The sequence below is a fragment of the Emydura macquarii genome, unplaced genomic scaffold (genome assembly GCF_026122565.2).
Source record: "Emydura macquarii macquarii isolate MOO-44397 ecotype Brisbane River unplaced genomic scaffold, CSIRO-AGI_Emac_v2 contig_1876, whole genome shotgun sequence".
NCBI classification, from domain to species: Eukaryota; Metazoa; Chordata; order Testudines; family Chelidae; genus Emydura; species Emydura macquarii.
This window is the reverse complement of record NW_027132013.1, coordinates 28,094,786-28,121,376: the sequence shown is the minus strand read 5'-3', so window position 1 is coordinate 28,121,376 and position 26,591 is coordinate 28,094,786. Positions and strand designations below refer to the sequence as shown.

The window sequence follows — 26,591 nt, the reverse complement described above, 5'->3', positions numbered from 1 at the left end:
TCTCTGCTCGGTGTCCCTCTCTGGCTCCCTGCTTTTGACCCTGTGACCCTCACTCCTATCCCTGTTTTATCATTTGTTGTCCCCTGACTTTACTTGAGTCCTGGGTTTGGTGGCTCCTCCCCTTAGGCTGGGGGAGGGTCCTTTAGATGCAGGTGGGCTTGTGGCCACCCACCCCTGGGAACTTGATAGGTACATTGGTGAGAGTTCAGCAATTCTGCAAGTCAAACCACATGTGTCTCAAGTTGAATACCCAGAAAACAAGAAACGCAGTTGCCAACTGTGAACATTTTGGTTAACGTGATTTGCCCAGCATCACATAAGAACTCTGAGACAGAGGCAGGGTTAGAAGCCAATTCTCCAGAATGGTACTCAACTGCTTTAATTATGGGTTTGTCTTCAATGCAGCTAGCTCGAGGTATAATTCAAGTGTTGCCCTTAACTTGAGGCTTGGTCTACACTTAAAACTTATATCAGCATATCTGTGTCCACCATGGGTGTGAATGAAACCAATCCCCAGTGACATAGTTATGCCAACAAAACCCACAGCGCATCCACAACTATAGTGACAGAAGAGTGCTTCAGCTGACCAAGCTAACGTCATGAGGGGAGCTGATGTTCCTACACTGGCTGTAAATCTCCTATAAGCGTACACTGCTTCTACGCTCTGGGACTATGCTGGCATAGCTATACCAATATAGCTATACCAGCATACTCTCTGTAATGTAGACATAACCCAACTCCACCACACACAAAAATCTATAGCTCAAGTTAAATGGTGCTTTAAATTCTAGCTAGCTGGCTGCTGGTCTGGCAGAGGTTATGGGGGGAAGCGCCAACTAGTAATGCATTGGAGATGGAGTTTCTGGCTGCAGTTTGAGTTAGCACAACTCATCAACTGCTAAACCAATCACACTGTGAATTGATTCACTCCATGTGGCCAATCAAATCACTCTGTGTCACTCGAGTGTCGTTTCCTAGGATGGCACTGGGGATGTAATTTCCACTTCATGAAGACATACCTACACTGAGCCAATGTGCTAAAAAGAGCCATGTAGCCAGGATGCTGTGAGTGGTGGGAGGGGCTAACTGCCCCAAATATGATCCCATTGGTGAATATTATAGTGGCTAGACCCTCCCGAAACTGAGACACCATGGCTACACTCTATTTTTAGTGCATTAGCTTGGTTTGAGCTAGTGCTGGATCTTTCCTCAAGATGGAACTTACACTGGAAGCCAGAAGTGTAGATGTACCCTATAGCTAGGCTAGCTTGAGTGGAGTAATTCAGGCTAACTGTTGCAGTGAAGACAGGCCATATGAGGCTGTCCTTTCTCTTTGTGTAGTCCCCGGCCTCATTCACCAAACACCTTCCAACTGCTGCAACACATTGAGCAGGAGTCCTACAGACAAGTATCCTTCTCTGTAACAACCCTGATTAATTCCCAGAACAGGTGCATTCTGTACACTGAATGAGGCAAGGGTCCTGTGGAACAAATAAGATAATGTAATTAAAGGCTGTATCATAGAAATGTAGGGCTGAAAGGAACCTTAAGAGGTCATCTAGTTTAACCCCCTGCACTGAGGCAGGACCAAGTAAATCTAGGCCACCCCTGACAGGTGTTGTAATGCATATGCACAAGGGGCTCAAATTAAGTTGTGTAGGCAACCTTAATGCTGGTAACTCCTAATTTTTGAGAGCTTGACTTTGCAACCTTAATGATCTTTTACAAAAGGGGGTTTTATTATTGTTTGTCTGGTTTGTTTTTTGGGGGGAAGATTGAGGGGTGTAATTTCTTAATTTTCTAAAAAAACAAAATTGAAAAAAACCAAAGATGTCATAATGTTGAACCATACTGACCCCTGCATGGGTCATCAGCAAGGTTGCTATCTGTAGATCCGCTGTATGGTCCTCTACTACTTGAACTAACTGAATAACTGGTAACAGTAGAGGGCTATCATCTTCTCTGTGGACTTGCCACTACAGTGAGATCGTGCCACATACTTGGACATGGCAGAATTTGATTTTTTTTAAAAAATAATTTAACTGGATAGTATTAATGTTTATTTTAAAGCATTTTTCTATTTTTACTGATATAAATTTTTACAGTAGCACAAAATTATGGGGGGAAATCAGACTATAATTATTTAATGATAGTAGATGTTGAGATTTAAAATATTAATGCTTTATAACCATTAAAACATAAATTGTCAATAGCACATGGCAAAATGTACAAAGTAAAGATACATAAATCAAACTCTAAAAAGTTCTCTGGCAGTATTTTTCTTACCTTGCTTATTGGTAAATTTTTAATATTATTGATGGAAATATTTTTTGTCAATTTGTGTCAATCAATGTTTACTGACATTTACAGGCACAAATTTAATTCTTCCAAGCTTACACATTCCTGGCCGGTGGTTTTTGTTACGGGGCATTCTTTATGATTAGTGTTAAGTTACCAGTGAGACATGATCCGCCCTATTTGCAGATCAATAAGGTTTAATGTGTAAGGATTTCTTAAATAGTTAGTTCAATACAAAGGCAACTATTAACTACAACATATCATAGTCACTAGACCAAAGAGTTATATGTTCACTCAAGAGCCTGTATACAGGAATGGCTTGCTTCAGGGGCCCTGCAAGGGGATCAGGCCAACAGCATCTCCTGCGACATCAGGTGGTGATGAAGCACGCCTTCTTGCCTGGGTGTGGCTTTTTATACTTCTGTACACATTGTTCTTTCCTTCACTTGCCTTGGGTGACGTTCTTATGTCCTTCACTTTCTCTATACTTCATTATTAATACTAGCTGCATATTTATGTTCTTACCATGATAATTGGAGCAAAACAACATCTGGGAGTGGAAGAGGCAGTAGGAAAGAATGTACCTTAGTGTAAAATGTATAAACTCTTGGCCGTGTTCATCTTTATCTATATGGAATTATAAACTAACAAACTATTTGCTGTGTTGTACAGAACCCACACTATTGACAATCCACTGTGGGGTGCAGAAACGAGATACCACAAGGTTACTCAGTACTCTATTGGTCTCTGCCAATTGTAAAAAGCAGTCAGGCTGCTGAGGCTAGGCCTCACACAGTGGTCAAGCAACTCAACAGTGGTCAGGCAACTCGGTCAAGCAACTCAGGCCAAGCCAGGCCTCACACAGTTTTCCTGGCTAACTGCTGACAGCAAAGAAACTTTGGGACTCAAGAAAAATGGTCTCAGTTCCAGGCTCTGCAGTGGATCGTGCTCTAGTGTTTATAAAACCTTCTGACTCTGTCAGCCCCCAGCCTCTCTTTGCCTTCCTCTGGTTCTGTCAGTTCCCTCCAGAGCTCCTGCCCCTGTCCTCTTCCCCCATGTTCCTATCCTTGCCAATCACTCCTGGCTTCCACCCCTTATCTCCCTCCCTCTTCTCCTGTCCCTGTCCCCAGATTATGCCCATGTTTTCTCCTTCCTCAGTTCCTGTCCTTTTCCCTCCACAGCTCCTGCACACACATTTTGCTCGTATCCTCCTCCATCTTTGGTCCCTGCCTCTCCCCCTTTCTCTTGTTCCTATTCCCCCACTGTCTTCTGCACCCTTCCACTCCTGTCCATCTCCCTCAGTCCCAATTCCTGCTTCTATCCCCTCTGGGCAGATCAGGTTAGAGTTGAGAACCTGCTATCGCTCTAACCATAACAACCTGTATTGGTTTGGGCGGCTTTGGGAGGATGAGTGCCTGAGGAGGGTAGTGGAACCTGTTAGAAATAATCAAACAGGTTGTCCCGGGGGCGGCTTAGGGAGACGGAACCCTTTATTGCCTGCTCGTTCCACCTCGACGCTGCGAGTGAGCAATGAGGGGATTACTTTACAATTCTTTTATCCATAACAGTATGTAAATGTATACATTTTCAGCAACTCCCCATAGACCCTTATTTGGATACATTGATACCTATAAAATGAATATTAACAACTACATAATGAATATAATTATACCTGCCCCTGTTTGTTGTTTACAGGATTACCATACAGAGGTCAGGCACATCACCTTAACACCTATACATTTTACACTAACATTCTTTGAAGTAAAGGCATGCCAGGGGGAGAAGGAAGATAATGCTTTTTTCCCACCAAAAGGCCTTGCACAGAAATAGCAATAGACTCATCCCCTGCGCAGATGGCCAGGAAGAGAGGAGAAAAAGAGAGATAACAGACTCTAAAATTCACACCAATTAACAGAAACAAGGTTTGCCCTTGCCATGACCCCGTTCCCTGTAATTTAGGCCTGACTACTTGTCCAGCTTTTAACTCTTTACTCTCCTACACTCCCCCACTCTCTTTCAAAGAAAGGCCCAGGCACCCATCCTTCCTGCACATTGGCCAGTGCGGCACTGGTCCAGGAGGCCCCGGCTCTAAATGGCCCAATGCCTGGATCCACCGGTCATGCTACGGGCAGACGAGGGAGGCGGGTTACGGACTGGACAATATGCCTAAAATTACAGGTCTGGCTTTTGGGAAGAGGCTAGGATGGTGCAAAATTGTAAACATCCCATAAATAGAATTAAAAAACAAAATATGATTAATATTCTTACAACATGAGTAATACGACCGAGGAGCAAATGAAAGTCTGTTAAGCCTGTTTGAAGGACACAGGCTACATCGGTCCAAGCACAGTCAGCAGGAAATTTAGCGGCTAGTTGGAATGCATTGGTTCCTCGGAGGGCCTGGGCTTCCAAAACCTGCGTTCTGCATTGCTCAATTTGGAGTTGTTTCAAAAGCTGTGTCAGGCGGTCCCAGTTGATCCAGGAGGGCTCTGGTACAGCCTTAGTCCAGTTCATTGGAATTGTTGGGTGTCCTGTTATATTAAGCTGTTTTATGGCCGGTATGCGGATTTGATAGGTGGAGTTTCCTAGTTGCAGGGAAAAGTTTTCTGGTCCAAACCCCACCACCTGTTTCACATACCTTCCATCCTTTAGTCTCTGACCATTGAACACAGCTGATCCCTCCCAGCAGATTTTATTTCCCTGTTCCATCCAGTGCTGAGGGGATACCGGTTTTATACATTGTAATGGTGGTGGTTCTTGTGACCATTCCTCCCAAGTGTTACTTCGTCCTGCCCAAATTAATCCCATCTGTGGATAATATACCTCTGGCCCAACCAGAAACCGTGTGTCGTTGGTTCCAACCCACACCTGCCACACCGGCTCTTGGGACCATCCCCATTTGCACCCACCTCCAAAACCTGCTTGCAGTAGGGTGTCAGAGGTCCAACTCCGTCTAGCTACTCCTTTGATATTGAGAGTGCACTGAGCTCGAGTACAGTCCCTAAGGGTTGTTTTCCAGGTGGCTCTGAAAGGCCAATAGTTTTTTTAATTGCTTTGCTGCATTGTTACCCCCCAGAAGGCCATAAAGTCCAGGCCATCCAGAAGTCACATTTAGATCCTGATGTACATCCATGGCAAGTTGCAGCTTCTGCGCTCTGCCCCGAGGGCATTCTGTAAGAGGTTTACACAATGATTAGTTAAAGTTTGCTGAACCTGGTCACAAGCCTCTTCCCATAAAATAGTTTTGACACTTTTCACCAAATCTGTCATAAGGCTTTTGGTGAGGTTTCCAAGAGTTAAAATAACCGTTCCCAGCAGGTGGTCGGTGGAGTTTAGTACAGATCCCTGAAATATCCCTCCCCCCCCCGTTTAGCAGCTTCAGGGCATGTTCCAGGCGTTGCACTTGAGCTGCTGAGTCAGATTTCTGTAAAAAGTATCACCCTTTCCACAAATAGCTATCTACATCCTGTCGTTTTTGGAAATTAACCCCTGCTGAGTTTGTAATTGCCCACAGCAGCATTTTTTCCTACTCTGGTAAATTATGTTGTACCCTTCCTTTACACACCATACCCCTCCCTCCTGCAGCCACATGCCATTTGAGGCTTTATACTCTATTTCCGTGGGGTTGGAGAGTCACATTTGGGTAACCCCTCCCCTTAACTACCACTCCCCCTCACTTTGTGGAATTGTGATTCCCAATACTAAGTAAAACCGAGTGTATTATTACCCTGAATTACCACCCCCACCCTGCCGGATGATTTCCATTGTTCCTACTAGCCCTTTCCTTCCACTGCAATAACTGGGCAAATAGATACCTTAGCCTCCCCAACAACTTGTGAGAATTTCCATTTACAAACAGACATATTACATTCCCCTCCCAACATGGTCCATTTTGTCTATGGGTGGCTGAGTTCATGCATATGAGAAAAGAGTTCACTGTGACCTGCACCAAGTGACAGTGAGCCATTGTTTGTGCCGTCACGGTGAGCTGTCCCACTTCAATGACTCCCCTGTAGGTTTTCACGGTGAGATTGAAGATTGCTTGATGAAGTTGGTTGGCCATGTTGGTAGTATACTGAACAGCTTTACCTTGGAAATACAGTGATGAGTCTAATGCTTGCAGCAGAATTGGGGGTAGAAACTCCAGATATACGGACACTATGCGCTTGGTCTGGAATGGGATGTTTATGATAAATGTCCGAAGGCCTTTGGAGTATTGGGGTTCCCAGGTTGCGCAGAGCAGCACAGTATGCCCCACGTTCCAGTCCTGGAGGTCTGAGTAGAAATTTGTTACTTGTTCCCTCCCCCCATCTCCCCAGGTTCACATTGCGAGCGATCAATTACCCAGGGACCGTTCCCGTTCCCAGGCTGTGTAACCACAGCCGACCATTAACCATATTAATTATACAGCCCTGGAGGATTATAGAATCATAGAATATTAGAGTTGGAAGGGATCTTAGGAGGTTATCTAGTTCAACTCCCTGCTCAAATCAGGACCAACCCCAACCAAACCATCCCAGCCAGGGCTTTGTTAAGCCGCAGCTTAAAAACCCGTGAAGATGGAGATTCCACCACCTCCCTAGGTAACCCATTCCAGTGCTTCACCACCCTCCCAGTGAAAAACTTTTTCCTAATATTCAATCTAGATTTTCCCCACGGCAACTTAAGACCATTGTTTCTTGTTCATTTACTACTATTGAGAACAGCCTTGCTCCATCCTCCCTGGAACCCCCTTTCAGGTAGTTAAAGGCTGCTATCAAATCCCCCCTCATTCTTTTCTTTTGCAGACTAAACAAACCTAGTTCCCTCAGCCTCTTTTCATAAATTTTGTGCTCCAGCCCACTAATAATTTTTTTTGCCCTTCGCTGAACTTTGTCCAACTTGTCCACATCCTTTTTGTAGTGGGAGGCCCAAAACTGGACACAATACTTCAAATGCGGCATCATTAATGCTGAATAGAGGGGAATAATTACTTCCCTCGATCTGCTGGCAATGCTCCCCACAATGTTAATAGTTAAATGGGGACCCACTGCCTAGGTACCATGAACAGAGTGGCTCGAGGAAGCCTTCTTGAACCATGCCGGTATCAGCGTAGCACTTTGAGAAGCCCCTGTCAAAATTATGTTCTTTTGTTATTGAGATATTTTAAAAAATTAAATACTTAATAACAAAGCCAAGCAACACTAGCTGTCTGTGTTTGCTTAACATCTCTTACGCTATATTTTTTTACACACTTATACTCAAATTCCCATCTTATACATTTAGAAACAATTAAATTTTAATGGAAACCCCTTATTTTCTTTTGTAAATTTGACTAATTATTTAGTACTTAAATGATTTAAATTAGATTATTTTTTTGCCTGCTGCCTGCAGCAGTTATTTACAATTAATTGTTTACAGACGATTCCTTCAGGAAAAGGGCCCATTTTCCTTTAGAGGCTCCTGGGCGCAAAAACGTGGTAGTAGCTACTACCTGACCCCTTTGTGTAATTTGTTTAACTATTAGTTTTCCATGCAATGTGACTGTACCAAATTATACATATATTTGCTTTATTGAACATTATTAAACTAAAACATTTTATAACACTATTACCCTTATACCATTTTTACAACTATTACTTTTTAACAATTTTACAGCTTCCAACTGTTTAATTATCCTCAACCCTTGTAGTATTAATTTTTATAAAAGCTACCTTTAATTTTTTTCACCTATCCCTGCTCAATTAACCATATTTTAGCTTTCATTATTATTATTATTATTTAGATTTCATTATTTTTTGTTGCCATAGCTTTAACGCTTTACTGGCAACATAGTTCTGTGATTTAAAACCTTTCATTTTTTTACTGTATTTATTAGCCACTGTTTTTACTGAGCTGCATTTTTAAGGTGGCGCATTGTGCTTGTAAAACCAGAGCCACCAAGTACAATATTTGCAACACAGCTACCTTAGTTTGTGCTTTATTAAAAACTTTTTACATTTAAAATGTATTCAAAATTCCCTTTATTAAAATTTCAGAAAAACAAAAGTGCAAGGGGTGTGTGTGAAAAGCAACCAATTAGTTCTGTGAAATCAATTTAAAGCACAGGCTAACCGCACCAATATTCCTTAACATTTCAACTGAGGCTATAACCCTTAGCTCTCAAACAAGAAGAAAATGTGACAGGAAGGGGAGGGGGGAGAAGAAGCAGGAAAAAAGTGGGGGTGGAGGGGAGAAAGAAAAAGCAGAGAGACAGAGGAATGGAGAGGGAGGAGAAGAAGCAGGGAAAAAAGGGGGCGGGGGGAAGAAAGAAAATACAGAGAAAGACTTAGGTAGAAGAAAAACCTAAGCCAAAAAAAGGTACAGAAAGCAACAGAAATCAGTGGGGCCCTTTGGAAGTGGGGATCCTTGGAAACTCACACCCCTAAGCCTTTATCTGGCTCTAAGAAACGAGTGGGAGTTGCTGCCACAGCCACCAGAGTGAAACTGGGGGTGTTAGCAATCCTTTCCAGACATTCCAAGGCTGTGCTCCAGGATTTTTCTGCTAAATTTTTTTGCTGATTTACTAGCTCCTTCAGATGAGACTGGCTGTCCCCATTTTGGCGGACGGTGGGGCTCTCTTCTCCATCCGATTGGGGACCAGTGGGAATTTGGATACCAGACCAATGGAAAAGATCCGCATGGGGGGGAGGAAGTATTGGGAACAGTCACGATAGGACAAACAGGGTTATTGTGACTGAGTTTATCCTCATAGGCTGGGGGGAAACAGGGACTAGACGGAAGGGGAGGATAAACAGGGGACGGGGCAACAGAAGTTTGCTTTAAGGCATCCACTTGACCCTTCAGGGCCAGGTTATCTGACTTAAACAGGTTAAACTTTTCCATGTGGCTTTCAGCCATTCTAACCGCAAGCACACTATGATGATTAATTGTGTGCTGATCCTCCGTGATTTGTTGCAAGATTTTAACCGGGCTTCTAAAACTTGTAACTTCGTTCCATAACCCAGACGAAAGCTTTCACCAAAATAGCCTTTTCCTTATCCTGGGAAAACCTGGACGTGAGGAAGGCTTCCACCCACCCCTGGATGGCTGCCCAGTCCTAACGTGCCCCAGGAGGCACCCCATCTGGCCCCCCAAACTTCCCTACTAACTTAATATATTCCCTAACCGTGGTTACTATAAAGGGCCCATCCAACATATCCATATCCATGGCGAGGAGTGGTGATCAGGCACTTCTCTACCCTGGGATCTTGTTTGTGATGCCAGATATTAGAAATAATTAAACAGGTTGTCCCGGGGGTGGATTGGGGAGACAGAACCCTTTATCGCCTGCTCGTTCCACCGCGACTGAGCAACAAGGGGGTTACTTTACAATTCTTTTATCCATAACAGTATGTAAATGTATACATTTTCAGCAACTCCCCATAGACCCTTATTTGGTTACATTGACACCTATAAAATGAATATTAACAACTAAATAATGAATATAATTATACCCGCCCCGTTTGTTGTTTACAGGATTACCATACAGAGGTCAGGCACATCACCTTAACATCTATACATTTTACACTAACATTCTTTGAAGCAAAGGCATGCCAGGGGGAGAAGGAAGATAATGCTTTTTTCCCACCAAAAGGCCTTGCACAGAAATAGCAATAGACTCATCCCCTGTGCAGATGGCCAGGAAGGGAGGAGAAAAAGAGAGATACCAGACTCTAAAATTCACACCAATTAACAGAAACAAGGTTTGCCCTTGCCTTGACCCTGTTCCCTGTAATTTAGGCCTGACCACTTGTCCAGCTTTTAACTCTTTACTCTCCTATGAACCTCTGATGGAGGAAATGCCATCAATAGGTGGATGGGCAAATTAATTTAGTGTATTTGCCAGTGGCATCCACACAAGACAGATTGGGCCTTTCAGCCACAGCTGATAACCAGTCTAGGAATGGAGCCCCAAAGACAGGCAGATGGAAGGTCTCTTCTACACTGGCAGCTCCAGCAGTGTAGCTGGTTCCAAATGTATCAACTTCTGTTCTTCCTTTGGTCCAAACCAGTGAAGCTGAGGGGGAGATGCTGACACATGGGCAAAGCAGCACCTCCATATTAATTGTCCAGGCTCTTGCAGCCATATTACATAGAGAAGACACTCCATCCTTGCTGGCAGCATAGACACAACACGGAAGGTAGCAGTTATGGGTTATAAACTCTCACTTGATTGGCTTAGAGGAGGGAGCCAAGGGTCACCTTCAACAATGGGAGGAATCTTGCATTCCACTGGTCAGTCACCGTCTGCCACAAAGCCGGGCAGCTCCCAGACAGTCCGTTTCTGACCTGCCATGATCTGACTGCCTCTTCAGATGCATGGGTCTAGACCAAAAGTTAAAAGGCAGATGGAAATCTTGCAACTGGAAAAATTAAGAAACTAAGAACTTTCCGGTTTGGAAGCTGGAATGTTAGGACTATGTGACAAGGATTGATAGATGATGATGACCTACAATGCACAAGCAGCATACAGAAGTCAGCTCTGATAGATCGTGAGATGTACAAACTCAATATTGATGTCGCAACACTTCAGGAAACAAAAATTGCAGATGCTGGCTCTGTGCAAGAGGCCAATTATACCTTCTTTTGGCAGGGTAAAAGCAGTGAAGAAAATCATCTGCATAGTGTTGGTTTCGCTGTGAGAAATAAATGGGTAAAGCTCTTAGAAACACCCATTGGGAAGTCAGAGCACATTATCTCACTTAAATTTCAGATGATTATCGGCTTTGTGAACATCATTAGTGCTTATGCACCAACACTCAAATCTAGCCTCAAGGACTCCTCAAAAGTGATACCATATACTGAGTAACGTTTCCTCCTGGGTGACTTCAATGTAAGAGTCGGCACAGATAATTACTCATGACCAGATTGCCTAGGACATTTTGGCATTGGCAAGATGAATGAGAACAGCCAATGACTTCTTGAATTCTGCACCAAAACCCAAATGTGAATTACCAATTCATATTTTGCAGGAAAAGGTCACCATAAAGTGTCATGGAGACATCCACGATCAGGCTTGACACCAATTAGACCTTGTCATAGTCAGGAGGAAAGATCTACCCACAATGCAGAACACTCACGTTTCACAGTGCTAACTGTGACATTGACCACTCTTTGAACATTTGCAAACTGCAGATTATAGCTAAGAAACAATATAGAGCAAAACTTGGGAGCAAACCCAAAATCAATGCTACTAACATCAAAAACCAGAGGAAATGTCAGAAGTTTGTGAAAGCTTTTGAACTCAGCACGCATGAGGAGTCACTACCAGAGAAGGCAGAGGGATTTTGGGAATATTTAAGAACAACAATCCATGAAATGGCTTTAGCTACATTTTGGGAAAAGAGATCATCAAAAAAGGATTGGGTTGAAGACAATAAAATGGAACTATTACCTTAACATTAAGAACACAGCCTAATTGGAACACAATAAGAAACCAACAGAGAGCACCAAAGTGAGATTTCAACATGCAAAAACTGAAATACAGAGAGCAAGTAGACGCTGTGCAAATCATTACTGGACTAAACTCTGCAAAGAGATACAGATAACTTCAGATACAGGAAATCTCAAAGTCATGTATGACGGCCTGAAGATAACTCTGTCAATGAGGTTGCCTCTCTTAAATCGCAAAGAGGGTGAGGTGCCACAAGAGATGCGTGACGCAAACATCATCACTTTGTATAAAAACAAAGGCGAAAAGGGTGACTGTAACAAGTACAGAGGTATCTCGCTATTAAGTGTAGCAGGAAAAGCTTTCACAAAAGTCATTTTAGTGCTCCTACAACTGCTAGCAAATCATGTCTACCCTGAATCACAATGTGGATTCACGGCTAGAAGATTAACTATAGACATGATATTTTCTCTGCGTCGACTTCAAGAAAAAATGCAGAGAGCAAAACCGACCATTGTACGTTGCTTTGTGGACCTAAGCAAAGCATTTGACACAGTCAGCAGAGCAGGTCTATTTGCAATATTGGAAAAGGTAGCATGTCCATCAATCTTGTTAAGTCTTATACATTCATTTCGTGACAACATGAGAACAAATGTTGAGTTTGATGGATCTACTTTGGGCAGCTTTGTGATGAAAAGCAGAGTGAAGCAAGAATGTCTTCTTGCCCCTGCGCTCTTTGGAATCTTCTTCTTGGTACTTCTTGAACTGTGCATTTAAGGATGTGAAAGATGGAGTGTATCTCCACACAAGATCCGATGGGAAACTTTTCTATCTCTCACGACTTAAGGCAAAGACTAAAATGAAAAAAGTGCTAATCAGGGAACTTCCTATTCACTAATTATGCTGCCAGTATAACCCATGATGGAGATCTACTAAAAGAACTCATGAACTGCCTTTCAAGTGCTCGTCAGGCATTTGCTGTCACTATCAGCATTAAGAAAATGGTTGTATTAGAACAGGGGGTTCCACAAGATCCTTTAATCACCTTAAATGCAAACCAGCTAGAAGCAGTCCAAAAGTTCAGCTATTTAGGTTCTACAGTGACTACCAACCTCTCACTGGATGAAGAACTAAGTGTTTGCATTGGAAAGGCTGCCATCACCTTTAGTATACTAACTTAAAGAGCATGGAACAAGTCAAAGCTTACCATCAAGACCAAAATGCTAGTGTATCAAGCTTGCATCCTCAGCATTCTCATGTATAGTGAGGAAACATGGACAACTTACACTCATCAGGAGAAAAGGTTAAATTTACACTGCTTAAGCCGTATACTTAGCATCAAATGGCAAGATAAAGTAACCAATGCAGAGGTTCTTCGAAGGGCATATATATCAAGTGTGACTGCCCTGTTCAAGCAAAGACGACTGCACTGGCTGGGCCATCTGAGCAGGTTGGAAGATGGACGCATACCTAAGGACATACTGTATGGGGAGCTATTAGAGGGAACAAGAACAATGGGACATCCCAAGCTTCAGTATAAAGACACGTGCAAGCAAAACAAGAAGGAATTTGGAATTGATCCTGACCAGTGGGAAACCTAGGCATGTAATTGTAATTAATAAGTGGCTCCATTGTCTCCATCAGGGCAACAAAGTCCATGACAGGAGGTGGCTCCTACAGCTTGAAGAGAAAAGAGCTTATAGGAAGCAAGTAGCTCCCAACCAAGGCACATAGATTTGCAATAACTGTCAAAGATTATGCAAATCTCGGAATGAACTATTTAGTCACATGAGACATTGCAAACCATCTACATCACAAGCTGCAATTTCCACCATCTCTCGCAGATGAAAGGGTGCCAGTCAAATCATCCCCTCTCCTCCTGCACCCTGACCCTCACTCTCCATATCATCCTCCCTACCCATCAATCTCTCACACTCTTGCATTCCACCCAAGCTGTTTCATCCTCCACGCTGCTTGGGCCCTAGAAGGGGAGTACTAAGAGCACAGGAGAGACAGTCCCCTTGGCTCCATAGCAGCCCTTTGCTGCGGTGTGAGGTGGGGGGCCAGCAGTTGCAGGGGAAGTCTTGTTCAGTCTGCGGGATGGCACATGTGTAGTCCAAGCAACATGCAGGAGCTGTAAGGGTCTGGAGCATGCCCAGTGAAAGATGGAATCTTAGCAGAATTTACCTCCCAAGTCTGTACTGAGCATGTTTGAACTGAGATTTTCCATAGGGTTATAACTTGGCCAAATTTGAGTAGATTTTCACAGGAACAGCAAAAGGCACATCCCAGGGAAACATACACAGCCCTGCCAAATTTCAAGCCTTGTCTCTACAATTTGAAGGTGCTAGAACTTCTCAGTGAAACAGTTGTAAGAATTTTTTTAACTTGGCTAAAACAATGAATTTTTCCCTAATTTCATCCTCTGAAAGAGCTCAACTCTTTTGGCTGAAACTTCCCAGAAAAATTCAGCCAGAGGCAGACACCCATCCAGCATGGAAAATGTTAGTTCAAATGATTTAACTTTGGCAAAGTTAAGAACATAAGAACGGCCATACTGGGGCAGACCAATGGTCCATCCTAGCTCAGTATCCTGTCTTCCAACAGTGGCCAATGCTAGATGCTTCAGAGGGAAAGAAAAAAACAGGTAATCATCGAGTGGTCCATCTCCTGTCATCCATTTCCAGCTTCTGGCAAACAGAGCACTGGGGGAGACATTCAAAGCATGGTGCTCCATCCTAGCTAATAGCCATTGATGGACCTATTCTCTATGAACTTATCTAGTTCTTTTTTGAACCCTGTAATAGTCTTGACCTTCACAACATCCCCTAGCAATGAGTTCCACAGGTTATGCACTGTGTGAAGAAGTACTTCCTTTTGTTTGTTTTAAACCTGCTGCCTATTAATTTCATTGGGTGACTACTAGTTCCTGTGTTATGTGAAGGAGTAAATAACACTTCCTTATTCACTTTCTCCAAACCAGTCAAGATTTTATAGACCTCTATCATATCCCCTCTTAATTATCTCTTTTCCAAACTGAAAAGTCCCAGTCTTTTTAATCTCTCCTCATACAGAAGCTGTTTCATACCCCTAATCATTTTTGTTGCCCTTTTCTGTACCTTTCTAATTCTAATATATCTTTTTTGAGATGGGGGCGATCAAATCTGAATGCTGTATTCAAGATGTCGGCCTACCATGGCTTTATATAGAGGCATTATGATATTTTCTGTCTTATTTTCTATCCTTTTCCTAATAGTTCCTAACATTCTGTTAGCTTTTTTGACTGCTGTTGCACATGGAATGGATTTTTTCAGAGAACTATCAACAATGACTCCAACATCCTTTCTCGAATGATAACACTAATTTAGACCCCATCATTTTGTGTGTATAGTTGGGATTATGTTTTCCAATGTGCATAGCTTTGCACTTTGCACTGAAAACATGATCTTAGTGAGTTGGGGCTACCTTAACTTTAGACAATGCTACCTATGCTACCTGCGTCATCTATGATAGTTCTGACTATTGTTTTCAAGCTATGGTATTACTCTATCGTTAACTACTCAGCTTCAGTTTTGACACAGACTTGTACCAGCATTTTTAACAAAATGTAGTTTAATAGGCACTTTTAAAGTGCACTTCTGGGAAATTGTAGCACCTGGCAGGTAGTGATATTGTAAAACCTGATAAAGACACAGTTAATTTAATCAGCAGAGAAATATAACATTTCCTTTGTGTCCGGCATTCTAATGGCATTTCATAAGCCTGCAGAACATACACTTTAGACATTCTGAATAAATTAATAGTCAGACTTGAACTCTTCCTAGAGAGTAAAGAGTTGAAGGTTGACTATGTCATCTGAAAGGTAATTTTCTCCTAGATTTGCAATGAAGTCTTGGATTTCAGCCACAATTTCAATGTAAATGATTTCTCTGCAGGCAATATGCTGGTACAATATGCTAGCAATAAATTTTGGGCTTAGTACAGTGAACTCACATGGACTTCAGCTGCCATTTACTTGGTTGAGTTGTTAGGAGATTGGACCTTAATCCTTTTTCAATTCAATTAAGGAGGAGACTTTTAGAAGTTGAATTAAACTTGAAACAACATGTTTACTGATTTCTCAAAAACTTATCATTTAAGGTTGAAACTTTCCACGCATTGTCTCAACTTAGAGATGAATTATGAGGGAAAGTCAGGAAATTTTTGCTATTTTTGAGAGTTATGAGAGAGGGGAGAAAATAACTTCGGAAGCTGAAGCAAACTAGCGATTTTTGGTTTGTTTCATTTTTACTCACCAAAAACTCAATAAAAGGTGCACAAAACCCCTCCACACTTGGCATGTGGTTGATAATTCTAATATGACCATGTCTAGACTATAAAAAGGTGTGTTTTTTCAACTGAGTTAGTTTAATTGGGCTAGCTTAACTTGATTGAAAATCCCATTTACCACCAATATAGACACAGTTGAACACCATTAGCTTACTTTTACCAGGTGGAGTTCTAGCCTAGACTCCTGCTTTAGGAAGAATCTGTTACCTTAATTTGAGCATGGGGAAAATTTAAAAAACCCCAAAAGCCATAAATGAATTCCGAACATGTTCTCTGTTCAGATCTTAAGTAATTCTTGGTAGCCCCGTTCTCCTGCATGCACATTCTCTCTGCCTGGCCTGGCCAGGAGCAACTGTTGCTCAGACGATATTCGTGAAGGAGAATGTAAATGTTTCACTGAAAAACAGCAGAATTTTCAACAATAGCAATAGGCTTTCTCTGTAGGGAAACTGAATTGTAATTTATCTACTAAATAGGTATGGCATTGCCAGTTCCTCCATTCAGCCCTGACTCTAAATCTAGAAGTATCTGGCCCAATTCTTTTCTCAGATACATAGGAAAACACCAATAAATTTGGGCCCATAAGGTGTGAACCTCGTCATCTCTCCTTGACTAAGACTGCTGACAAGGCTGCTAATTGTGTCAATGTTTTTTGCAAAGTAGAAGGATGTCCTATAGAAAATGGTAAGCTGGGAAATCAGATGGTAATTCAGAGCGGAGACCTACCTTATTCTTCTTCAGTAGCTAGTACAATGCAGCCTAGTAAATAAGAGTTGCTGTTCTTACACTGTCACTTTTCTAACAACTGCACCTTGAATCAAGGGCCATAGGAAGGTGAGTTTTTAAGAACACCCTTACTAAAGACAAGTGGTATCATATTTAAGGTAGATTAGTTAAAAAGTCCCATGACTTTGGTAATGTTGCTGTGTCAAACTGTATTTTAGACTGCATTATGAACCTTTCCCCCTTTCCCAGGTACCCTTATAACAAAATTTCAAATTGTAGATTTTCAGAAGGGGTAGCAATAAAACCTTATTTTCTGGTGACAACTTCCAGCAAAATAAAAATTGTTTACTAAACAATGTTTTTGTAACTAAAAATGTTGGAAATTTTTTTTATTAAAGCCAGATTCAATAAATACCATTCAAAAATTATGACTAGCTTCTGAAACAGACAGCCTGTACAAATGCAGTGGTGGGAAATATTCAGTGATCCATAGCTTCTTAAATGCATAAGCCCAAATGTATTTCCTAGTGAATCAATCTCTAGTATATTTCGTCTAATATTATTTTGTCTGGAAATATCACATTGATTACATTTCTTTTCTTTTTTTTAGCTCTTCACTGCCCTCTCCAGGTAATGCTTTATTTGCTGTTTTTAAAAAAATATACAAAAATGTCACCCATTACATTAACAAAAAAAAACCTTGTGCTTTACAAAGGGAATGTGTCCAAATACTTTCATGTTTAGTATGGCTTTCTCTGATTTACTAATTATTTTCACCTCAACCATCCGTGCACAGAAATGACACTTGTACATTAAAAACTCAATTCCAAGAGAGAGCAAACCATGCAGGATAAAGATTTAAGATTTGAAGTGAAATCAATATTTATCTGTAGTAGCACCTCCAATGTGCTATGTGCTTTCCAAATAGAAAAGACAGCACAGTCTCTGACCTGAGAAGTTAACAATCTAATGACAAACACACGGAGAATGGGAAGAAAGGCTACAACAAATATAAATCTACATATAATAAAATGGACATATATGTAACCAAGATTTTCAAAATTAACTAGTGATTTGGGTGCCTTAATTTTTGGATGGTCAATATGAGATACCTAAAAGGGGCCTTAAAGGGGTTTTACAAAAAGTTTTGAAAACCCACCCTCTCAAAATCATTCCCCCTTAAGGTGTCTCAAGTAGGACACTCAAAACACTAGTCACTTTTGAAAATCATGGCATATAAACTATTCCCAAATTATTCCTCAAGCTTGTCATTGTCAGTCATCAGGTTTCTTATAGTTATGGCAGAGGTGGGTCTTCAAGAATCTGAATGTGGAGAGGATAAGGGGCTTTCAGCAGAGCCCCAAAAGGGTGAAAAATATATATTCTTTTTTTCAAAAACAAAATCAGACAGCAGCAGTGGCTTGCACACTAGCATGATGTGGGCGTAGGCACCATCTACAGTTATATTCAGTGTGAATTTAATCCTTCCAAAGCCTAACAAAAAATGTGGGGGACAAGTTTCCAAGATATAGCCACTGATTGTGCCCACACCTGCGTATACATACACAAGTTAGCAAGAATAAATGGCCATTAGCATGTGCAAATGGGTGCATATGTGCACAATTAAAGGCCTGATCAATTGAAGCCCTCAGTATGTAAACATTAAACATACTTACCAATCTATTATAAAGCTTTACCATAAAAGTTGACAGTCTTTGGTTTGTCTTAGAATCATAGAAGCTTAGGGTTGGAAGGGACCTCAAGAGGTCATCTAGTCCAACACCCTGCTCAAAGAAGGAATATTTAAATTAAAACTTAAATTGTCCATTTAAGTGAGTGAAATTGGGATATACTAATTATGGGAAATAGGTGGTTTATTGCCTACTTCTTTATACACTTCAGGGACATTAAACAATAACGTGAGTGCAGAACTCAGCTATAAGCAGAGAGCCTACAACTACCTCTCTCATTACAAAAGATAATGCAACGTCACTTCACCAGATAGTGACCACACAACAATCTGAACTAGTATGAACTAGTGTGCTCCCACTTCTCATTTGATTTACTTTAACCCTCTCAAAAGGAATACATTCCTCATGAGAAAAAATAAGCCCTTTTAATGAAAGTCTAAATGACAGAACATCCAAGGTATTTAACTTCTTTTTCAAGATACAATCTGTACCATATACCCTAGAGCATTTTGCAGAAGAGGAATGTGAGTTACAGCGTAGTAACGTGAAATAAACTATTTCCAAAGATGATCAGAGATGGTATATCAAGTTCCAGGTTCTTACAATGGTGTTGATCACCAGAGTATCTGAGCTTCTCAGTTTTGAAGTGAAGAAGGGGCCCTGGCCCAGATCCACAAGGGGACCTGATTTTCAGAAAGTGCTGAGAACCCACTCTCTGAAAATCAGCCCCCTTTACGTGGCAGCACTAAGTGTAGTAATGTCTGACTTTTAGGTGGATAGCCAAAGCATGGAATTCCCAAACCCTGAACTAGGGCTATGCCCTGTAATTGATGCATAGGGAGAGCTAGATGCCTGAAAATGGGATCCATGATAAGCCAGCTTGCTAGATGGGGAGCTGCCTAAACTAGCCAATGACCAGCAATGAATGAGGGAGGTGTTGTAAGTTTGGTACCTATCTCTTCTTGCAATCCACGGCTAGGAACCCCTCTCCTGGAATCAGGCACCTAAACCATTTCTTGCAAAATCAGCAGCGGTGCACACCTAACTCCACACAAGATGGCAAGGAGGAGACCTCCTTTATAGCTTTTATCCCAGTAGTTAAAGCACTCACCTGGAATGTGGAAGACCCTGGTTTAATTCTCCCTTTTGCCCTCATAAGAGAGAATGTGAACTGAAGTCCCCCATCTCTCAGGTGAGTGCCCTAGCTACTGAATTATAGTCATTCTCTCACTCTCTCTCTTGGCCCAATGCATATTTATTTCTTTAACTCTTTATACAAAGTGGATCAGATTCAAAAGGAGAGATTGAAACCCCCATCAGAATATCCCATAGTTCGGCAGCTAGGACACTCACTTGAGCAGTGGGTGATCCCTGTTCAAATTCCTTCTCCTTGTCAGGCAGAAGTGGGAGTTGAACTAGGGTGTCCGACATCCCGGGTGAGTACCCTTACCACTGGGCTAAAAGTTATGAGGGAGGCTGCCTTTCTCTCAGTCCATTTTGTGTGCAGTTAGGCATGCTCTAAGTATTACTAGCAGATTGGGCCCTGCAGGCAACACAGTGGTGCCAAAATCTGGGACGTTGGGGATCTGGGCTTCTCTCACTCAGCAGCGATGCAAACAAAGCACAGTATCCTCAGGCACTGAAATAATACAAAACAGATGGTAACTTGACACATTGGACATCAAGTGTGTTGGAACTGAAGTGGGAAGGGTTAAAGGGGGGATTCTCAGGGCTCTATAAGAAACATGGAGGACTGCTGAAGAGAATATTACACAATGTTTACTAATTCTCTAAATCTTAGCACAGTACAACATTTGAGTTGTTCAGGAGGTTTGCCTTTATTGTATTTTCTAATCTTCTTATATTAAAGTTGCTGTTTGTAAGAGATGCTGGTAAACTGTTGCCAAGGCATTAGCATTTTATTTCTACTTCAGAACTCTGCTACTAATTCTTAATGGAAAGATAATATTCATTATTCATATACTGCATACAAGTAATGTCAGGTTGTTCTAGGCAGGCAAAGAATGTATAGAGTTTTGCAGGTGCATTATTTTAATGCACCTTAAGCAAGAACACAGTAACCTCAAATTGTGGCTTCAAAAGAATACTTTAACAAAGAACATTTTAATTAAGTGCAAACAATGGCTGGTATAAAAATGTCAGGTGTGAAATAAAAGATCTTTGTCTCAGTCCTTTGTAATAGGCACATCAAGTCAGTTTACACTGGAAAGTCAGATCACTGCATGCTAAGGTAATTTAATACAGATCCTTTTTCTTCAGGTCACTGCTAAGTAGCATACTTCTCAGCTGAGCGTAGTTTAGACTGTACATATATTGCTCACTTTAGAGTGAAATTTACCTACTTCCCCCACAACCAAGATGTCCTCATGCTTTTAATCATTAACATTTATTAAAAATGGATCCAAGCTGCAAAGTCTGGATCTGAGTCCCAAACTGAATTCAGATCTGAAATCCCCTGGAGTGTAGGGTTGTTTGGAATCTGGGTTTATTTCAGGCTCATCACTAAATTATTGACATTAGAAGGGCTGAATCCTGTAAAGGAGGAGATGCATAATTTTATCCATGATAAAAGAAATGAAACCTATATTGTCTCAAGCTTCCTCTCCTGCTTTGTGTCATTCTGTGTATTTTGAAGGCTAGTGTCATGTATTGGGATCTTAGCAAGCTAAGAGCCATGACAACTAGTTTAGGCCCAGACCCTTATCTCCATTAGAATAGTTATAAGCTGGTGAGAAAGTAGTAGTTGAATGTAACAAGACTGACTTTGGAGGTGTTCTTGTTAAAGGAAAACTGCCTTTACTGTAACTATACAGGGAAGGATTTTCAAAAGACAGGGCCCATTGGGTGCTCAACTCCCTTAAATTCTTTTGAAATCCCAGCTGAAAAAAGAATAGCTATATTTTTTGTGTGGAATCTATAGCAGACTTATCTGTTGCTATTTGATTGTGTTCTTAATCACCCAAACTAGAACTGGTTTTTAAACAAGGGCAGTTTTGTGTTTACAGTTACTTGAAACTATAATTTGTAAGCACAAATGCTTTTATTTAGATGTCTACCTCATTGTGCTTGTAAAATCTAAGGTACTCGAACATCTAAATGCTAGTATTCATGGCAGCAATTAGTTGTGCCAGCAAAACTGGCATATGATTTGAGACCGCTTTAAAAAATGGGCCCTATACTGCCCTATATAGTGCTACATCATCTCCACTCCTTAATTATACACCTTATTACTTTCTATGATCCATATTATTTCTGTAGAGATATTGATTCTATAATTAAGAATCAATACAAAATGGAAACAACTCCTTTAAAGACTGACTTCTTAATAAACTGTCAAAATTATTGTGGTTTTTTTTGTTTTTTTACATCCCTCAATATATTAGCCTGGGAACTAACAGCTCGGATCTTACCGAAGAAACATGTTAATACATGCAAGTGTCTCACCCAATCAGTGAAGGAAAATTAAATTTTAACTTAAAAAAAATCCAGAAGAGCAGCCAGCCTTGCACACAAAAGCTCTTGCCTTGTTAACTTTTTGGATATGACCTGAATTAAATAGATTCAGCCCCTGTATGATGTCTTTTGTGCTCAGAAAACAATGAGTGGCATTGTCCAATCTTGGACAGCCAAAGTGACAGGATACATATTTCCACAGATTAAAAAACTAAGTTTAAAACGATGGGCCTGATTCTCATGTACAGTATAGTCCCTTTACACTAGCATTATGAGCAGTATGGGAGAGATCCAAACCTGCTATGGTTGGAAATTCTCTTCCCTTCCTGCACTCTGGCCCCAGGGGCACATGGCCAGTTAGGGAACAAGAAAGATAAACCTTCATGGAGACAGCCAGTACTCAAATGTGAAATGATTCAACCCAGTGATCAGATCTGAATGGAGTTCCCACTGATAAAATGGGAATTTTAATTTAATTTCCTTTCATTTGTTTTGTACATTTTGGTTTTAGCCAATTAACTTTGGCATGAATGCACCTGCAAGCTCCCATGACCCAAGCAGGATAAACATTTATCCTTACTAAAAGCAGCCAATCAGCTTGATATCTTGTCAATTAAAAAAAAAAAAAATTAAAATGAGTATCAGATACTACATCTACCCTTGAATCCCCCTGTATGCAGTGTGGTTGTAGCCACATCAGTCCCAGGATATTAGAGAGTTGGGGGAGGTAATATCTTTTATTGGATCCACTTCTGCCATTTTTTGGTTTTGTACATCGCATTTTCCTAATTATTTTTTAAATGTTAATTTGTTCCCTACGGCTATGTGGAAGACCCACCTAACCAGTACAAACTGACTGACTATAAATAGGAAACTGGGAAACTAACATACACAAAGTGATGCTGAATACACAAAGAAAACAAACTGAAAAATAGAGACACTTTACACACTAATCTCTTTCAGTAATAGGTTAAAAAATTGAGACAGAAATGCATTTTTAAGTTGAAAGATTCTTTTTAATAGAAGTTGTTTATCAGGTGGGCTTATTTTAACTGTAAAAAAGAGAAAAAAAAGAAAATATTGATAATGACAAAGTAGGGCCCTTATCCTGAAAACATTAATACATATGATCAGCTTTGTGTGCATCTTTCTATTCAGTCTAAGCATGTTCCCCTCTTTCGAAAACTGAGCTGAAGAAAATGAGATGGAAGACTATAATTTCTATTTTTCAAATAAACAGCAGTTGGAAACTGACTTGGCAAGGATGACATATGATTGAAAAGAGGAAACTGCCCAGTCTCTACCCTTTGCTTTCTGGAGCGTGTAAACGTTGGAGCCGCTGAAACTGAAAAATCTTTACACCAAAAGCTTGAACTTGGTTTAGTTTATGCTGTAGCATGACACCCCATTGCATCAGAAGCAGGGGGCAATTTCAGAATAACTTCTTCAGATAATGTGCAAAAGAGGCTTATGAACTTCTCTGCATCAGATATGCTTGAGTTCAGTGACTGCTGTAGGTAGTAGAAACTGTTAAAAACTAGCCTTTGTTCTGCAATTAGCTTCTGGTTTTTCAAGCAGGAAGTCAGCTTTAAGAGTGGTGGTTTTTCTGCAGCTAACATAACTACGGTTTGATCTTTGCAGGTTTTTAAACGGATATTTTGGTGCACAGTGGATAGTTCTGTAGCTCTCTCCTAACTGAAAGTATTTCATAAAGCAGCTGAAGAAATTAATGAAATAAGGTACCTGTTTAAGAAGAATGCTTCTACAAAAGCATGTATGCGTCATGCTGTATTCAGGTATCATGAAAGCATGTAAATTTGTCAAAGGTTGAAATCAAATGGATGGAAGCAGTACACACTGGTTTTATTCAGCTCATCCAGGCTCCTAGCTTTCATCTCTATGGCAGACAAAAGGGGAATTTTTGCCTGTTTGTGGATTGTGGAATTTCAGCTCTCTACAGGGAAAACTGACTTGATTAAAATAAAATGTATCTAGCCCACAAAGGGGAAGGATTGTCTTAGGGTCAAGGCACAGTACTGGGACTGATGAAACCATGCTTCTATTCTTTTAGAGAGACTTCCCATATGAGTTTGGATAAATCACAATCTCCCTCTGTTTCTATGTCACCTGTTCACTTCTTCGCCTAAATTGCCATAAATATTACAATGGTACAGAGCAGCCTTTATTTATCTGGATTTATTCCTTTACCTTTTGTTCTTTAAGGAACAAAGGGCAGGAAGACATTTTCTCGATAGAACGCAAGCTTCACAAGAGACTGACAATTAAGAGTCTATTAAAATTGGATGCCGAATGGGAAGCCTAGAATGTTGTGTAGAACTTTCACTTTGACAACCTTTTAGTGAAGAAATGTCACAACAAATGAGAAGAACCAGCTTGAGCCTCTAGAAAACAATGTGTCATCAGCCATCAAGTGGAAGGCAAGTAACTCTCCATAGATATATTCTTACTTGGCTCTGATCATAACTGATGGACAAACATGTGAGAGAGAAATAGAAAAACATTATCCTTTCCTAAAGAAACATGAAGGGAAATGTCATGTGCTGATCTTCTGACCGTTTTGAGGAACAAATTACTGGTGTGTTAAAGTTGAATGACAAATTAGATCCCATTTATAAAGAGCAGTGCTGTAGAACTGAGTCCACCACAGAGACTTCAAGAATGGTGATGGATAGAAATTTCAAATATGAAAAGCAGCACCAAAAAATGCAGATGGTAAGACCAAAGTGGGAAACTCATGAGTACAGTCATAGATTCTTATTTACCCCTAAATAAGCCATCTCACTCAAGAAAACTGTTAGATTTTTCTGTTATGATTTGCTGTCTTCTCTTGTTTGCTTAGACTCCTTCAAAATAAACTGTTACTTCTTGATGGGAATTTCCTTTTAAAATAAGTGAAAATGTTTATACTACCAGATAAACGGCTTATTAAGGCCAATCTTATAAACACTTACATGTGTGCTTAACTTTACTGCCTTGAGTAGTCCCACTGATTTAAAAATTTTTTTTCAGGATGGGGATCTTACACTGTAAGATCTTCAAGACAGGGACCATCTTACTATACAGCATCTAACACAATGGGGTCCTTATGCCATTTGTAATAGATATTAAATAATTACTGTAATAGAAATAATCAATGTATCCCTCTTATATACAGATGAAATCATGCTACCCTTCTAATGTGAAGTGAAGTGTGTGCTTTTTAAAGATGATTGGAAAGAGAAGTGACTCCCTTTTTGTGAAATACCAGTGGTTGGTTTGTATGGTTTCTCAAGAAAACAAATCAGAACTTATGACTGATGATAAAGGAGTTATATCCTACTGAAACTATTAGAATGCTCTAGTTTAGACACAGGCAGAGTTTTTTCACTGACAATAAATTAACTGATTAGGTTAGCCCCTTTTCTGGGGAGAAGCATCATTTCAGGAAGCTCTTGGGTAGGTGGCCATATTTCCCAAGGGAAAGGGGCAACTCATGGGGCTCGCCCAAGCCACCCCCTCATGTGGGGCTCGCTCAAGCCCTCTGCCCCGCCTCTGCGGAGTTGGCTCGAGTTGCTTGCCTGAGTTCCCTCTCCCCCGCACAGAGCTGGCCCAAGTAGCTCGCCTGAGCCCTCCACTTCCCCCGCGGGAAGCTGGCCCCGAGCTGCTTGCCCAAGCCCTCCACCTCCCCTGCACGAAGCTTACCCGAGCCCTCCACCTGGCCCACTTGAAGCTGGGCCGAGCCCCAGTCCCCCGTGTGGGGCTGGCTCAAGTCACCTGGCATCGCTGCTTACCCGAGCCCCATCTTGAGGAGCTGGCATTGCTGCTTGCCCCCACTCCTGCATGTCCCGCTGCACCCCACTTTTTTGGCAAAATTGGGCATTTGTCCTGACCATCAGGTGGTCAGAGCAAACAGGACAAATGCCAGTTTTGCCAAAAGAGTCGGGACGTCCAGGACAGGGCTTAAAAGGGGGACCCTCCCAGGCAAAACAGGACATATGGTCACCCTCGTCTTGGGGCCGGCCACAGGAATAAGGAACTTTTTGTGGACCTTGCAAAGCAGGTGTCTGTGAGAGGTCACAAGTGGGATGCCAACCAGTGCTGGAGAAAGAGCAAGCAGCTCAGGAAAAAAGTACATTGATATGAGGGATAAAAGGCGGCAATCCGGCTGGAGACACGTTACCTGTCCACTGGACAGAATTCTACACAATTGTAGTACAACCCAACCCAGGCACCATTTGGAGCTTGCTTCAGGTGCTCTCCCCCACACCAGATCGGCTCAACCCATTGGGTAGGAGGATGCTGGAGAGGAGCTGTCTCCTGAGAGCCAACATCTTTTTGGGACTGGGGACCCTGACGCAGGCCGGCTTGAAAGCCAGTCCCAGTCCTGACCCAGACCCCGATTCCTGCCCTGCACTGGCTGAGCCTAAGTCTCAGCCAGAAACCCAACACTGCTCCTCGCTGAGATACCAATGCTCCGTAACGTCTATTTTTCTCTGCACTTACCCCATCTCTGTAGCAGAGTTTTAGCAGAACTTAAGTCTGGGGAATTGCTCAATTTTGTGTCACACGTAATAGGACATGGCATAGCTTGCAAATCCCTTCGGCTCCTGCAGCACTTCTTGGGGGAACATTGTGGTGAATAACATTGCAGCTTATCTCGA

The 26,591-nt window shown here is 41.4% G+C and overlaps 1 long non-coding RNA gene across 1 annotated transcript in view; it reads left to right on the top strand.

Annotated features, from left to right (window-relative positions):
• Window positions 1–26,591, top strand: part of LOC137159707 (uncharacterized) — a 62,448-nt gene that overhangs the window by 34,050 nt on the left and 1,807 nt on the right. Inside the window, exon 2 of the long non-coding RNA XR_010921703.1 lies at window positions 17,376–17,395. This is a non-coding gene — a long non-coding RNA (uncharacterized lncRNA). The remainder of the gene's footprint in view (window positions 1–17,375; window positions 17,396–26,591) is intronic.